Raw genomic sequence first — 17,667 nt, 5'->3', positions numbered from 1 at the left:
ATGACTTCTCAAAGTGTTAAAAGTCAGAAGTCCTGATAGGAGAACTACATAGTCATTCGAGCATGCAACTAGTTTTTAAGAAGCGCCAAAAGGCATCTGACTAGAATGTATGATGTCATTAGAGTACAAGAGTCGACGATGGCCTGGAATAAATGTTTAATATTGAGGGGCAGGAGATGTTATAAAAGGAAGACCAGGAGTTTCAGTGAGATCCTCTTTTTGGATCCAGATTTGAGAGCTATGCAAGCTATAAAATAATTCACAGGAAAGAAATATAGCACCCATGTGAGAAGATGCTGAAATGAGAGTTGCAAGAGGTTACAGAGAGCAATGTTTAAATACAGATGAGTGATCCTACTTTGAAGGGTAGGAAAGCAGACATTTGGGAGGTACAAAATCCACTGGACCTGCAGATTGAGATGCTACTGTGGAAAAAAGGAGCCCACCTGGGCAGAAGAGACTGGGTCCTCAGCTTTTTCTGAGTCTGGCAGCATTTTCCCCTTGCTCTGATTTGCTCGGCTAAGAGAATTATGATTCTTGGGTTGGAATTTTCAGGAACCTATTAAAATGAAGTCACTGCTGAGCACATTCTGCTCTGTTAGTTGTCCACAAGCCTGTTTTTCTTTTTTCTTTTCTCTCTTTTTTTTTTTGAGACAGTCTTGCTCTGTCACCCAGGGTGGGGTACAGTGGCATGATCTAGGCTCACTTCAATCTCCACCTCCTGGATTCAAGTGATTCTCCCACTTCACCCTCCCCAGTAGCTGGGACTACAGGCACATGCCACCATGCCAGGCAATTTTTTGTTTTTTTGGCATTTTTGGTAGAGATGAGGTTTCACCATGTTGGGCAGGCTGGTCTCGAACTCCTGGGCTCAAGTGATCACCTGTCTCGGCCTCTGAAAGTGCTGCAATTAGAGGCATGAGCCACCACACCCGGCCCCACAAAACTATTTTTCTGACTAGATTTAAACCCTTTAGAGTAAGGACCAAATCAGACCAAATATTTTTTGCTACAAGCCATCATCATTGCTTGAGACACTGAAACTGTTTTTAAAAGAGGCGAATACTCCAGAAACAAGGAATTGAGAAAGGATCAGCAAAATGTCTGCATTTCAGGTAAGTAACAGGATGGTGTAGAGAAGTGACTGTTTTCATCAAGTATTAAGAGTGAGAACCTGCTCAAGAGCTATGAATAGCTGGAGAGAGGCAGTGGGGCTCCCACATGCATGGCTGGAGTTCATGCAAAGGGGGCCTGGCAGTAGGAAAGGCTCAGACTGCCCTGAGCAGGGGGTGAGTGGTAACTGGGCCTGGTCTGAGGAGAGAGGCCCACCAGTGCAGGGTATGGGAGTCTTTTTCTGGGATATAAATTATCTCTTTTTCAAGGTTATAAAACAACCTGGGAACCAGGGGTCTGCTGCAGTCTAGGAGTTAAGCAAGACTGTGTTAACGACGGGTCAGGCCTCCTTGAACCTTCACTGAAAACTTCCTGTTAATCCAGTGTATTAGTCCGTTCTCATGCTGCTAATAAAGACATACCTGAGACTGAGTCACTTATAAAGTAAAAAGGTTTAATGGACTCATAGTTTCACGTGGGTGGGAGGCCTCACAGTCATGGCAGAAGATGAAGGAAGAGTAAAGGGACCTCTTACATGGCAGCAGGCAAGAGAGTGTGTACAGGGGAGCTCCCCTTTATAAAACCTACAGATCTCGCGAGGCTTACTCACTATCAGAACAGCATGGAAAGATCCACCCCCATGAGTCAATTATCTCTCTCTGGGTTCCTCCCGTGACACGCAGGAATCATGAGAGCTACAATTCAAGATGAGATCTGGATGGAGACACAGCCAAACCGTATCACCCAGGTTGACTGGATTAGTGAATATCATTAACCTCTGTACAGGAGCTTTATGGAAAACACCCATTGTATGACTTCTTTGAAAAAAAATCTGGATATACATAAAATCTTTTTTTTACCAGAGCTTGATGGGTTGAGAGAGACAGAGAGAGAGAGAGGAGACCCCGGTACTACCCAATGTGTTCAGAGAGACTCATCCACATCCCAAGAAGTGGGGGTCGGAGGACACTGTCATTACTCAGTTCCCATTATGAATTTTATGCACATTATTTTATTAGTCTGTTTTCACACTGCTATAAAAAACACCCGAAACTGGGTAATTTATAAAGAAAAGTGATTTAATTGACTCACAATTCTGCATGGCTGGGGAGGCCTAAGGAAACTTAACAATCATGGTGGAAGGTGAAGGAGAAGGAAGTACCTTCTTCACAACGCAGCAGGAAAAGGAGAGAGCAGGAGAAACCACCGCTTATAAAACCATCAGATCTCACGAGAACTCACTCACTATCGTGAGATCAGCATGGGGGAAACCGCCCCCAAGATCCAATCACCTCCACTAGGTCTCTTCCTCAACATGAGGGGATTATAGAGATTACAATTTGAGATGAGATTTGGGTGGGGACACAGAGCCAAACCAGATCAATTATTTCATTTAACTTTCTCAACAGCCCTCAAAAATAGGTATGGAAATCCCTATTTTTTGTTTGTTTATTTTAGAAAGAATCTCTCTGTGTCACCCAGGCTGGAGTGCAGTGGTGCAATCTCAGCTCACTGTACCTCCATCTCCCGGGTTCAAGAAATTCTCCTGCCTCAGCCTCCCTAGCAGCTGGGACTACAGGCACCCGCCACCACACCTGGCTAATTTTTTTATTTTTAGTAGAGATGGGGTTTCACCGTGTTAGCCTGGCTGGTCTCGAACTCCTGATCTTAAATGATCTGCCCATCTCGGCCTCCCAAAGTGCTGGGAGTACAGGCGTGAGCCACCACACCTGGCCAACAATCCCTATTTTGAAAAGAGAAAATTAAACTCAGAATTCAGAGAGCCTGCTGAGTTTATGAACCCCATAATGGAAGGAGTTGTGGTTTATCTCAGTCTACCTTCTCTCTGACAAGAAACAGTGTAATTAGGACCACCCAGAGACCTAACTCTTTTAATTTACTACTGGGATTATCATAGGTTATATTTCTTTCAATACAAGCTCATTTTCTAATTGAGGTAAATACACTAGTCCTCAACTCACTCAGGTTTTTAGGTTGTCATATCAGGGAAAGGCACACTTCCATTAATTTTTTGTTCTAATCAAGCTCCTGAAAAGTTGCTAACAGAAAGGAACTCAAGATTCAGATGTTTGTCCCTTGCCCTCGCCTTTAAACCTTTAGCTGGCTAATGGAGTCTGAATGAGAAAATACGAAACAATTTCTCAGACAGAAGCAGAGCCAGCTTATAGGGTAGAGTGGAAAAGCTCTGGACCTGCAATTAGAAGGAGTTCAGGCTGACCCAACAGGCACCAAGTGTGCAGTGTGTGGGTCAGTCACTTTAGCTCTTGAACCTCAGTGTGCCCATCTTTCATTAGGATATTAGGAGCCATTTCCCAGGGTTGTTGCAGAAGGTAGACACACTCCCTAGGTATTGACCATGAATGAGGAGCACGTGTGTGTGACTCATGGCAAATCTTTGAGCTCTCTGGTTCTCAAATTCTGTTCACCCAGCAAAGCTCTGTGGTCAAGTTTGTCCCAGTCTTGGTCTGGCTTTTGGAAACCTCATATTGGGAAGGTGATATGTTACTTATAAGCAAGAGCATTATGATAAAATGCTATGTAAGATAACAATTCATTTCCCTTTGAAGCATGATCCTCAGTAATGGCTAAGGGTACAAGTGTGTGACTTGAGTCACTCTGTGAACTCTAGTTGATAACAATTAAACAGGCACACCCACTCTCTGGGTGAGGTTCACTCTCCCTTTCCTTCTGCTGAATCATGCTATTTGCATTTCCAATGAGAGGGAAGTGCAATGTGCAAAGTCTCTAATTACAAGACAGATGAGTTGATTAAGTATGTTCAAAGAATTCTTTACTTTCTCAAAGTTAGACTGAGTTCCACATTTTAAAATGTAGATATTTAAGAGATTTTGATTTCCAAATTCAAGTCATACATACTTTTTTAGAAATACATCTGTTGGTAAAGACAAGTATATTTTTGTACCAATATGCCAACCTTGACGACCACAAAAGTTTGCAGGAAGAATCTTAATATTTTATAACAGAGCTGGGGGTTTGGAGAGAAAATCCCACTGTTCCTAAGTCCTGGCACTGGAATGCCTGCTTTTAATGAGTCTTGTGTGTTTCCATTCAAACTCATGATACAATTATTTATGGTCTGTCCCGGTAGACTCGGTTTTCATTCTCTGATACTCTGCTATGTTCCACCTCCCAAGCAGGCTAGGAGAGAGCAAAGGCTATCAAACTTCCTTGACAAGCCCCGATAAATTTATCTCTAACCATTTGCAATGGCCAAAATGAGCTGCACGCACGCAAACATCCATACACATAACATACATATAACTGAAACTAAAAACTCATGAAACATTACTTACTCTTCAATATGTCATGCTCTCTGGTATTTTTTATTCTTTTATATCTTATTTTTAAAGTATTGGGTTTCACAGTCTGCTGAAAGATTACCATGTGTATTTGAGAGACATTAACACAAAAAATAAGTCCCAATCTTTTTTTTTTTTTTTCTTTTTTGAGACAGAGTCTCACTCTGTTGCCCAAGCTGGATTACAGCAGCCTCTACCTCCTGGGTTCAAGCGGTTCTTGTGCCTCAGCCTCCTTAGTAGCTGGAATTACAGGTGCACGCCACCATGCCTGGATAATTTTTTGGTATTTTTAATGGAGACAAGGTTTCACCAATGTGGCCAGGCTGGTCTCGAACTCCTGACTTCAGGTGATCCACCCACCTCAGCCTCCCAAAGTGTTGGGATTACAGGTGTGAGCCACTGCGCCCAGCCAGTCTTTGGTTTTGAATAGCAATGGATTTGAATCCCAGATCCACCACTTACTTTGGGCAAGTTACTCTAAAAACCTCAGTATTCTCAACTGTAAAATGACATTAACAACAGCACTCACCTTAGGTGATTTTTGTAGAATAAAATGAAGATAAATTTGCAAGAATGGCCAGTGTGTGACTGACATTGAACAAATGCCAGCTCCTTCCATTCCCTGCAAAATTAATGCAGCATCTCTTTTTCCAGGTTACAAAACAAAATGCACCCTATAGAGGTAGAAAATAGAATTCTAAGAGAATCAAGAAAATTATGATTCTCTGTCTGTTAAGAATTTGGATCTCATAGTTACAGTTAAGCAAGTCTGAGGCCCTATTTCTCCCTTTGATCAAACGTAGCTATATTAGTCCATTTTTACACTGCTATAAAGAACTTCCCTGAGCCTGAGTAATTCATAAAGGAAAGAATTTTAGCTGACTCACAGTTCCACATGGCTGGGGAGGTTTCAGGAAACTTACAGGCATGGTGGAAGGTGAAGCAGAAGCAGGCATCTCTTCCCAAGGCAGCAGCAGCAGAGAGAGAGAGAGAGAGAGAGAGGGAGAAGGGGGAACTGCCCTTTATAAAACCAAGAGATCTCGTGAGAACTCACTCTCAGGAGAACAGCATGGGGGAAACCGCCTCCATGATCCAATCACCTCCCACCAGGTCCATCCCTCAACATGTGGGGATTATGGGGATTACAATTTGAGACGAGATTTAGGTGGGGACACAGAGCCAAACCATATCAGTAGCCTAACAGCCAAAGAGCTGAAGAGTGACTTTGCTCCTTCCTGGTCCTCCTTGTCATGATATCCTCTCGTTTCTTCGTCACTTCCTGGGTTCCCAGGGCCTTCACCTAGGTGGGTTCCAGATCTGCCTTCATTTTAGTCCTGGGTGTGGATTTTCATGTTTATCACCACCTAGAGTGTGATTGTGGACATTGCATTTCACTTCTCTGGTGTTCCATTTCATTAACCAAAAAATGGAGATACTAATAGGTATTTCATGGGACTTAGGAGGATTAAAGATATAACATATTAAAAGGGACTAGCATTGGGGAAGTATCGCCAGGATGTTTTTAACAAATATTAGTTCTTGAATTCTTCCTCTTCCCGCTACCTTCCATATATGCATTATTACCACAAACTCTCACCTCTTAGCATGACGAGAATGGTTACCTTTAACCAATGGGCACGTGAGACTGGTTTGCTAGAATCTGAGGATGGCCACCGATGGGTAACAATTTGGGCCAAGAAAACATTCCAGGAATTCCTCCAACCCAGTCATGAAGAAGGCAGATTCATTTTCGGTATTGTTGGTGGTTTTCAACCATACATCCTAATGAACATTTTTTATTCGATGGCTTCATTCATTCATTCATTCATTCATTCATTCATTCATGCTTAGAGAAACCTCCAGGAGTCTGCTATCATGGTGGGAAACCCAAGCTCTACTACCACAATGGACGGGGCAGAATGGAGTCCATCCAGTGGTGCCTAGCTGCAGCTGGAGTACAGGTAGGTTCTGAGAGGTCATCTTAAATTGGATCTAAAATTGACCTCACCAGATACTTTTCCCTCAGAAACTATGAGATGTTTCTTACTAACTGACTTGTCAAGTGTTGTACCTTAAATGAAAATTGCCAGTTATTAAGAAAGAGATGATGAATTTGATCTAATAAATTGCTAAAATATCTTTTCATCTAAGAGCACAAACATTAAGATACATTTAAGAAACTAATCAAAATGTGTGAACCTTAACTGAACTTGGATTTAAACAAACTATTTTAAAAAATGGCATTTATATAACAGTTAGAAACAGATATTGATTGAATATTTGATGTCATGAAAAAATTATTGTTAATGTTTCATGTGTGATAATGTACTATGGCTATACTTAAAACCATTCTTCTGTTTTAGAGAAACACATTGAGGTATCTAAGAATAAAATATATGGTATCTGGGATTTCCTCACATCATTACAAGGAGAAAGTGGGTGGGCACGTAGGTGAAAACACATTGGCTTTAGTTGGTGTAAACCAAATATAAAATTCTAAGCCTCTTCCCCAGACCCAGCCATCTGAATGGACCCTCTTCTCAGCAAGGGCATTACTAAGCTAACCTGAAAAACCAATTTAGGCCATGATGGGAAGTGGGGAATTGGACATGCCCTCCTCTCTTTCGGAATTACTGATAGAACAGACTCTAAGTCTGATAAGAAACATAACTTTCAATGGCAAAAACCGTAATTACTTTTGGACCAACCTGACACAATTTATTCTCTCTGAAGCCTGCTACCGGGATGCCTCATCTGCATGATAAAACTTTGGTCTTCACACCCCCATATTATCCTAACCCAGATATTCCTTTCTATTGATCCCAGTTATGATCTTTAGATCATAACTCTTTCAATCAACTGCCAATTGGAAAATTTTTAAATCTACACAAAACCTGGAAGCCCACACTTCCAGTTGTCCTGCCTTTCTGGACTGAACCAACGTACATCTCTATAATTGAATGATGTCTCATGTCTCCCTAAAATTAAGCTATATCCCAATCACCTTGAGTACACGTTCCCAGAATCTCCTGAGGACTGTATCACGGGCCATTGGTCACTCATATTTGGCTCAGAATAAATCTCTTCAAATATTTTACAGCGTTTCACTCTTTTCCCTAACATTGATAATCATTGATTCTATGTGAGGAATATAAGAAAGGTCATTATACTTTTGTGTTATTTTTATACATGTTAGAAATTTATACAATAAGAGGATAAAAAGGCATAAAATTAGAAAGTGAATGTAAAGTGAAACTGCATACTCACCTGATAAAGACTCAGAATATTAATTCAATGATTATTTTGTTGTGCACCTACTAAGTGCCAGATTCTGTGTGAGGTTCTGGAGGTTGAGAGTGAACAAGACAGACTCAGTCTCTGCCCTCGGGTAGCCTATATATTTATAAGAATGGAGACAAGTAAACAGGTGATTAAAATCAGGAGCTTCCAGGAGAACATCCAAGCATTCTTCAGTGTTACCAGATCATCCACCCAGCTTCTGAGGAGGAAATTCAGGGAGGTGTCTCTGGGACTCCGTTGAGTGCTGCCCTCTAGAGGTGTCACTGAGAAAAACACTTCCCAGTCCGGACCAGAGTCCCTCAGTAACTGCCTGAGGGTTTTCCGGAGTGAGTCTTGGACAAACTCAGGAGATCTTGTCCCCTGGATGGTAGCAGAAAAAGAGGGTTTCAGGTGAGGTGGTGTCCTGTGAGGGGAACTTCCAGTGAGCCCCTTCAGCCTTACAGCGCCGTGTGGAACTGAACCTCGGGACGGCACTTTCTCCATTGCTTCACGAAGGCTTGGGACTTTAGCCTCACCCTTTCTCAATCCTACGAATAAACAAGCACACAAAAAATCCACACACTGTCAGGTTTTTTTTTTTTTTTTTCTTTTTTCTTTTATACAAATGAATACCTCGTTTCACTGTTACCCAGACGTCAGCTCTGCAGCTCAGGGATACGTTCAGAGCCCGGGCAGGAAGAGTTCAGCAGGAGGGAGGGAGGGGCAAGGCAAGGAGGAACCCAGGCTCCCTGGTCTCCTTCCAGTCTGACTTGAAGGCGGGGGCAGGGCTCACTGCAGCCCTTGCTCAGGCTTCTGGGGTCTCAGTGCCCTAAGGCTGATGATCACAACCCAGTCCTCAGCCTCACAAGCACATCCCACTTGCCAACCCCACCCCACCTCGGTCACCCTCCTGCCAGGACCACCCACCATTCCTAAGGTTTTTCCTGAACTGGACGCTGTATTAATTGCTGGCACACCCTTCCCGCCCCCGCCTACCCCTCCCCCACCCCGCCCCGCCCCGCCCCACCATGACTTCTAGATCCTGGTCCTGTGTGATCACAGATCCACAACCAACTCTGTTCCACGGAGCAAGCTAGAAACCCCCAATTTCCTGACATTTCACCATAAAGAAGTCTATTAAAGCATAATTAGCCACTTCAAACACCACTACTGTTTATTACTTGATGTATGTGGGTGCAGCCCTGTATGATGCATTTTGAAAACATTAAAATATTCGCTTAAGAAAACGTTCTATGCCCATTTTGCAGATGAGGGAACTAACGCTTAAAGATGTTAAGTGCTGATTCCCAGATCACACAGCTATTATGAGGCAGAGCCAAGATTGGAATCAGATCATATTAACCGTGAAATCCTGAAAATCTTTGTAAGTATCTGCTTTAACTTTTATTTTTAAAATTCTACCTATTAAGTCAACTGCATCATTATGTAATAACTGATTTTCATATTTATATTAAATACCTGCATCCACTCAGAGTTTCTGATCAGATTTAGACAACCTTGCTGGCTGCCATTCCAGCTACTCTCAGGACAAAGTGTAATTTATTTCAAAGTTTAAATTACTGGACACAGGTCAACAAGAGAGTATATATTCAGTGATCTTTGATTTAAGTTTTTTGAAAAGGGTGCTATGAAATAGCAGCCATCTCTCAGAGTTCCAAAACGTATATTTAATGAGCATTTATTATATACCTGCTACTTTTCCAAGTGCTTTGCATGACTTTGTAATTTAATTTTCATACCAATCTTTAACAAAACCATCATAAGTATATCCATTTCATAGGTTAGGATACTGAGACACAGAGAGATTCAACAATGTGTCCAAAATCAAGAAGCCAGGACATGAAAATAGTGATATTAAACCCACACAGCCATATCATAAACCAGAGATTTTCATTAAAAATAACATTACTGTGGGGACCCTAATTCCTTCCTCAAATTGAGAATTCTACTCTATTGTGTTCCATTTACTCCAGGAGGGGAAATTATCGTTGCAAGAGTTAAAGTTGTGCAACAGCAGGACCTATCTCATGCTTAGTAGGGCTCCTAACAAGTGGGGTGATATAAACTACAACAGAGGTTCCTTGGTGGCAGAATCTTTGAGAGTTGTTAGCCCATTGCATAGCCCACACTGGGGACACAAAGGCTGTGGTCTGATCTCACCCGGAGACACATGGTTTCCTATGATATGACAACACCGAAACTAGAAGAACTGCCTGATCCCTTAACTCCAGTGACATCCTCTCTCAAATCATGACCTAATCACGGACATGGGAGTGATCAGGGTGTACATGAAGTGAACTAAAAGATTGAGTGGCTATGTGCTGTGATCCATGCCTTTTTCTTGATGAATCTAGTCTAAATTTCCCAATGGCCATGACCAGACCCCTCTGTGTGCACTGCCAAACTCAGAAATCTTATAGCCTCCAAATTGTTTACCAGACATTAGCCATTCAAAGTTAAAAGTCTATAATGCTATGGAATGACCTATCAGGAGCCCATTTACTGACTCTGCTTTTGGTTTGAAGAGAAATTTCTAGAATCAGCAGAAGATCTGGAAAAGTTAAGAAATGGTAAGATCAAGTCTCTACATGTCTCTGACGAAGGTATCTAGTAGAAAGTACACTTGAAGGTTTTAATACCAGGCCGTGTCTATGTGTGTGAAAGGTGGTGGTTGGGGTGGTGGAGAGGGAAAAAAGTGGTTAAAGTAGAAAGGGTGGGGCTCCTTGAGCAGGTCTGTCAACTCTCTCCAGGTTAAAAGGGCCAAACCCCTTAAAGTATTTGCTAGAGGAGCCATCCCCAGTGAGTTGAGAATGGCCTCTCCTTGCTTTCATGCTTTCGACACTGTGAATGAGCTGTGGTTGGTTCAGGATCCCACATATACCCCTCCCCATCTAAGGACAGGCACAGACGTGCATTGGAGGAAAGGAATTGAAACAGGTCCATCTTGAATTCATTTCTCTTTTTAATTTGACAAGCTGATATTCTTGCAACATTGTAGGCTTAGATGATGAGACAGTGTTGAATTGGTTGGAAGTCCAGGTCAGAGGGTGAGGAGGGACATGAGCCAGGGCAGCAGCAGTAGGGTGAGGAACACAGCACCCACCCTGTGCACACTGTCCAGTGGGGGTATTAAAGAGCACACAAAGGGCCTACATAGAAACTTCTCTCAGAACTGTGTTTAATGTCTTTACACCATGAGATTTACTTTGAAAAATTCCCATGTTAAATGGCGTCTGACTGGTGGGCTTGCAGCAGCCTCTCCCAACTTCTTCCTAAAATATCCATGAAGATACACCAACACAAAAAATACATGGGACCTATTATGTATCTGGATGAGGAATAAAAACGTAAATGAAATAACAGGTTAAAAGGCAAGAGGAAGATTAATAAGAAAAAGAAGGACTACAGGAAGCTAAAAACAAATTCTATTTCCTTTGAGAGGTTATACCAGGCAATAATTTCTTTTCTGTTTTATAAATTTAGTCATTTCAGCGAACATTTCTTCACGCTGAAAGACTGGGATTCATAGACATCTCACTCTCCTTTTTTTTTCCTTCTTTCTAAAGATGGAAGTTTGATGTTCCAGCAAGTGCCAATAGTTGAGATTGATGGGATGAAGCTGGTACAGACCAGAGCCATTCTCAACTACATTGCCAGCAAATACAACCTCTATGGGAAAGACATAAAGGAGAGAGCCCTGTACGGTATATTTTCTGTTCTTCCATCCACAGAGAACACAGAGTGATTTAGGTCCTTCCTTGAGTGGGCGGGACCGTGGCAGGGGCATTATGATCAGCAACAGGCTGGGCCTTGGGCATGTATGCTGAGGTGCAGTATTCCAGAGTCCCATCTCTCGCCCTAGGCATGTCTTTATCTTTTCAGTGGCTACATGATTTGAGCCTCCAAACTACAAAAGAGATTTTTTCACCCAACCGTATGGATTAACACCTAATGGGAATAAAGAAAACCTAAAGTCACAGTCAGTACTCTGCCCCAAGTAGAAACTGTAATCTTCTGCCTGGATCACTGCCAATTTCAAAGAATGACAAGAGCAAAAGCCAAGAGTGAAGAACTTCTTTTAGTTTCAGGGATGACCCACAGAAGAGTTTGTACACATGGACAGAGGTCCAGTGAGAACCTCAAACTCAGTGTACTGTGAGATTGTCTTGAAAAACAGGCTTCTGGGCCTATGCCTATGTGCTGCCTCTTTTTTTTTTTTTTTAATGACAAACAACGCTTCTTGATAGCATGACACAAAGCAGTACCACAAAAGACTGAAAAGAAACAAACAGGCAAAAAAGGCCTGGTTCTATTAAGGATGGTAAGCAGATGGGAACCAATAAAAAACCAAGGTCCAAACTGAGAATAAAAAGTGAAAGAGCTCAAAGCAAAGAGAAAAGAGTTCAGCCCAGGTGCAGACTTGCCACAAGGCACAAGGAGCCTTTGTGGATACTGCACCTGGTTGAAGGCTGGGGTCCATGGCAATGGGCAACATAGACCATGTCTTGTCACAACCTCCAGAAAAACTGTGAAAGTGAATGAAGACAAACCAAATGAGAATACGCAAAAGGTGTTTATTTTGAGCTTGCTGTAGTAAGGAAGTCAGACACCATCACTTGAATTTGCCAGAGATTCAGAGGCAGTCGGGAAAGTCTGAGAGATTTATGGTGAAAAAACATATGTCCTGATTGCAGGTTGTTGGCATGAAGATGCTATAAGCTGGCTAACTAGAAGCATTAATTTCTATGTGATTGGTCAGATTTACTTTCTGTGTTTGGTCATAAACTGATAGTGGAGGCAAAAATTAGGAAAGTTGGCAGTTATTGACCAAATGCTGGCATATTTGAGTGTTGCAAAGGTCATGATGGAAGCTGTTTAGTCTATAAGGGCACTAAGAGGTAGAGGGTGTCTTAGCAGTTTGGCTGCTATAACAAAATACCATAGACTGGGTAAAGAACATATGTTTCTATCTCACAGCTCTGTAGGCTGGGAAGTACAAGATCAATGTGCCAGCAGATTCCACATCTGGGGAGCGCCTGTTCCTTGGTTCATAGACAACCAATCTCTGACTGTGTCCTCACATGGCAAACATGCCAAGGGAGTTCTCTAAGGTCCCTTTCATAAGGGGACTAATGTCATTCATGAGAGCTCCACCCCATGACTCCTGAAGGCCCCACCTACTAACAGCATCACATCGGGGGTCAGGATCCCAACATATGAATTTGGGGGAAACATAAACATTCAGTCAATAACATAATGCATTTGTGGGACATTGACCTTCATGTCCAAAAAGCCTTCCTTGATGTTAATTGAGCACTTGACTCTCAAGGCATGGTATAAAAATAGACTGTCAGGAAGAATTTCACAGGTTCTACCAAAGAGTCCCATGATATATGACTCTGAACTATGTATGCTACAATATAGCATTTGATGTTGCATTTCCTTTATGTATCAAGTAATTATTTACACTTAGATATATATACACAGTCTGAAAGGGTATTTGCCAAAATGTTACCTTAAATCAGTGATGTTGTATGTTTTCTCATTTTATTATTTATGATGTGAATGTGCTGAAATATTTTAATAAATATCACATATCACTAAAAATTTTGTTATGAAACATTTTATGTATTCACAATAGTTGAAAGAAATATTTTAAGACCATATATACACTAACCACCTAGACAGCAAAATTAACATCTCCTCATCTGGGCTTTATCACGTGTGGCAGTCACTCCACCCCTGTCTCCCTCAGTCAAACACAATTTTTCTTTTTTTTGCATTTCAAAGTAAGTTGCAGACATCAATGCAATTCACCCTGGATACTGTGGCATGCAGATTATAACACAGTGAAATCAGTAAGTGCCAATGTTGCAAGAAAGGGGATGAATTCAAGTTCACCCAGGTTTACTTCAGATCCTAGAGCAGGAAATAAGGAAAGCATAGAAGGAGAAATGAAATGAGGACTCTGATATAGTCTCCTCCTGGGGGAAGAGTGCCGTCATGAAGGTGGAGTCACTGCCCAAGAGATATTGGAGAGAGATAGCAGAGTGTAGAATCATGCCCTGAAAGTCAGGGCTGCATGTTGTAGGGTCTGGGGAACCCAGAACATGTTGTAGCAGGTGCTGAGCCCCTGGCCCATGTGGAAGATGCAAGCCAAGTGGGTGGTGTGGATGCCACAGTGAGGTGGAATGAGAAGAGAAAATGAGAGCCTGGGCTCCAACCAAGGAATTAGCAGAGCTACACTTCTTACTCTCAATGAGTCAGGGAACATAGAGAAAGCTCCAGGTCTCTCCACCCATGCAGTGAGGCAGCAGAGGTGGGAGTCAGGCTGGAGAAACTCAGGAAGAAGCAGGGGCCCCAGCCTGATTGTGCATGTGTTCCTGATCTGATTCCTCCAATTATCCAGGTGTGAAAGAGCCACGGACAAGATTACCTTGTTGGCAACGAGCTGAGCCGGGCTGACATTCACCTGGTGGAACTTCTCTACTACGTGGAAGAGCTTGACTCCAGCCTTATCTCCAGCTTCCCTCTGCTGAAGGTGACCCATTTCACAGCCCAGAGAGGCAGCCCCACATCTCCCATCTTGGGATCTCATATCTGGGCCCTGGGACTGGCCACATTCTGACCCAGCCTTCTCCAGGCCTTCAGTGCCCTCATGTCTCCAAAGTGAGCTTCCAGGCCCTGATTCCTCACAATCAGGGAAAGATTCTTGTTAAGTCTTGTTCCTCACAAGCAGGGAAAGATTCTTATTACGTTCATGAAATGTGTGCTGCATGCTACCTCATGAAGAGCATTTGTCTTTTATCATGGAAACGACCCAGCGCCCAGCATCTCTCTCCATCCCTCTATTTCAGTGTGGTTTCTGTTCCTGAGTTCTCTGTGATGTCCTTTATCCCACACGTCCCCTTGTCTTCCCGCACCACGTGTGTCTGAGCAGGGCCCTTTCCATCTGGTTTTCTCCCTGGGCTCCGGCTCCTGCTGTCAGACATTGTGTTCCTCTCTGCACAGCTCTCCAGCACTCTGTCCCACACACTGTATCGCTCACTGAGAAAAGGTGGTCCCACGGTTTGTCTTTAATATTTTCTATAACATTTTCCTTTCCAACTCATTTCCCCATATTTTTACTTCTGCTTAGAGACTGATCTGTGTTGATATCTCACAGGCACGTTGATTTTTCTTGTCTTATACAAGAGTCACTAATCTATAGGATTAATATGTAAGAAGAAACATAGGGATGACTGAGTGGATTTAAATCTGACTGAACAACATCTTTGGGGAAAATACAAGTGAGCTACACGTTCTTCCTTTTATCTTTGTTTCTCACTCAATGTCTGTTTCTGCCTCCATGCTGGTGCTGATGGCGCAGACTTGCTTGGTCTTTGTGTAGAAGGGTCTCAGATTCCCCAGGCGGTATAAATGGTGGTGGCAGGCCTTGGCTTCACTCTGAGGCTGTGCTTTGTGAATTACAGGCCTGAAAACCAGAATCAGCAACTTGCCCACAGTGAAGAATTTTCTACAGCCTGGCAGCCCGAGGAAGCCTCCCATGGATGCGATAACTTTAGAAGAAGCCAGGAAGACTTTCGGGTTTTAATAAAGCACCCATGGAGGCCAAGAACATGCAAGACCCATATTCTAAAGTTTTGCAGCAATAAAGTACTTTACCTAAGTATCGATTGTTCCTGTTGTAAAGCTAATGAACTCTTTCCAATCACATGCTAATTAAATAATAAAACTCCTATTTGTTGATTTGGTTAAAATTAATTTCTTTTCATTAGGATCTGATATGAATTCAGATTTCCAGTCTCCTCCTAACCTACCACTTTCGTGAAATTAAAAGTTCAGTAAAAAAAATACTGTAGATTACGTGGTTTGTTTACTTTTCCAAGAATTGTCCTGTAACATTTGTCATACAATCTATTAAAATGTCAATGTAGAAATGCGCTCCTGACATTTTCAGGTATGCACAGGAGAAGAGTTACCATACTGGGTAATGGCATAAAGACATTTTCTTCTTTTCCTGCAGTCATTTTATTTCTGATAAAAGTGTTCTTCCTTAACCATTTGCAAAATAACCATTCTTTCTGCTGTGGATTCCTCAGTTTTCTAGGAGGTGAGGAAATATTGAAGAGCAAACAGACCCACCCTCTTCTCTCAGGCCACCCTGTTGTCCCTTATAGGCGGGTGTTCCTGGCTCATCCTCACTCTGCTCCTTAAGGCTCTGTGGGGCCCCAGTCGTGAGCCTTCCCTCAGTTCCCTCAGTGCTACTCAGGCCAGGGCTGCCAAGACACAGATGGTATATGTGAATTACATACAAATAACTATATGCAAAATCATTTTTCCCTGGTGTGTCATTGTGCCAGAGTGCCTGGATTAGGAGTGCTTTCCAGGAATCTTTCCCTGCATCTTCTAGCTTCTGGGGGCTCTTGGCCTTTCTGGACTTTCATGGATAGTGGCCACATCGCTCTAATTGCTGCCTCTTTCTTCCTGCACCTCACCCTCGCCATGTTGTGTCTTCTCTTCACTCTGCTGTGAGGATAATTGTCATTGGATTCAGGGCCTATCCAGATATACCAAGATGATCTCATCTCAAATTCTTTTACTTCATTACATCGGCAAAGAGCTTTTTTCCAAACAAGATCACATTCACAGGGTCCGTATGGACCTATCTTTCTTGGGGGCCAACATAACCACCTATGGGACAGATGAAGAAAGATTATTTGCAATTGATGAATCCAGGTGATGGATACTTTCAGATTTGTTATATTACGGGCAATTTGAGTGACGCAAAGAGGAAAGCACATGCAAACAGGGTTCCTGGATTTGGCAGATAAAATACAGGACACCCACCTAAATGTGAATTTCAGATAAACAATAAAGAATATTTCAGTATAATCATGTTTCATGCCATGTTTGGAAATAGCTATAACTACAAAATTATTAATTGTTTGCCTGAAATTCACATTGACATGGATGTTCTATACTTTATTTGGCAACTCGGTAAGAAAAGAGTGCCATCAGCTTGCCCTCCACAGACATCCCCCCCAGCTATGCTCACAATAGAGATTTTTCAGTTGCCCTAGTCCTTGCATCCAACTCATGAAAAAAAGCATCTTTAAAAAGCCAATTTTTGCTGACTTGTAGAGAGAGCAAAATCCAGGTGACATGTATTATTTGAACTTTAATTGCCAACCTTGAAAAGGAACATGTTTAACCAGTTTCTTCTGATAAGCAGATCACTTACTCATGTCTTAGAATCCAGTAGGTGGTCCCTTGGCCATGAAATGTGTGGGAGTGGCTTCTCCCTAACTTCACCCTTCTCCTTTCAGTGGGAGGGAACTATTGAAAGGAACAATGAGCTTATAAATACATTAGGACCCGGAACTCAGTTGTCGAGCCACGACAGTGACAGCGTTTAACAAAGTAAGTACTGATCTTATAAATCTCTCTACATTGCCTCACACTCTCCTCTCTAGCCTCCTAGAAAAATATGCTAGTATGTGTCCTTAGCACAAGAAAAAGTCTGTTTTTACTCATATTGTGCCATCTTTGTGTGTTTGGGTGACAGTTCAATAATTGTTTATTTCTTTTCTGTTGGATACATCTTTAGAGAAACATAAAAATGAAGAATTTAGAAAACCAGGGCCTCAGAATTTAATGGTATGAGAAACAATGACATGAGGAGAAGAAAAGAAATGATAGTAATTTAAACAATCTGAGAATAATCAGTGCTGGAGGAAGTGGCAAAGTATGCAAAAATTTCTTTCTCTATGTAAGTAGTCAAAACACAATTGCTGTAAATTGTGATACTGTAATACTATATTGGCTGTGAAAATTTTAAACTAAGGTTTATTATAATTAGAGTAAATTAGTTTGAATGTCAGGGGAACTAGATTCTAGTTGAGGCTTTGCC

The 17,667-nt window shown here is 42.1% G+C and overlaps 1 long non-coding RNA gene and 1 pseudogene across 2 annotated transcripts in view; both read left to right on the top strand.

Moving 5' to 3' along the window:
* Nucleotides 1-845: 845 nt before the first annotated feature.
* On the top strand, nucleotides 846-15,495 carry LOC103883729. The gene is made up of 5 exons (XR_002521586.2): nucleotides 846-1,115; nucleotides 6,306-6,415; nucleotides 9,002-11,458; nucleotides 14,164-14,295; nucleotides 15,227-15,495. It is a non-coding gene; the product is annotated as an uncharacterized LOC103883729 (long non-coding RNA).
* A 1,589-nt stretch (nucleotides 15,496-17,084) lies between these two features.
* The window catches only part of LOC101002090, an 81,814-nt pseudogene continuing 81,231 nt past the window's right edge, over nucleotides 17,085-17,667 (top strand). Inside the window, exon 1 of the transcript XR_004184303.1 lies at nucleotides 17,085-17,177. The product of XR_004184303.1 is annotated as a glutathione S-transferase A1-like (transcript). The remainder of the gene's footprint in view (nucleotides 17,178-17,667) is intronic.

The sequence above is a fragment of the Papio anubis genome, chromosome 6, assembly GCF_008728515.1.
Source record: "Papio anubis isolate 15944 chromosome 6, Panubis1.0, whole genome shotgun sequence".
NCBI classification, from domain to species: domain Eukaryota; kingdom Metazoa; phylum Chordata; class Mammalia; order Primates; family Cercopithecidae; genus Papio; species Papio anubis.
Note: the sequence above shows the minus strand (reverse complement) of the source record. Positions and strands in the feature narration are given on the sequence as shown.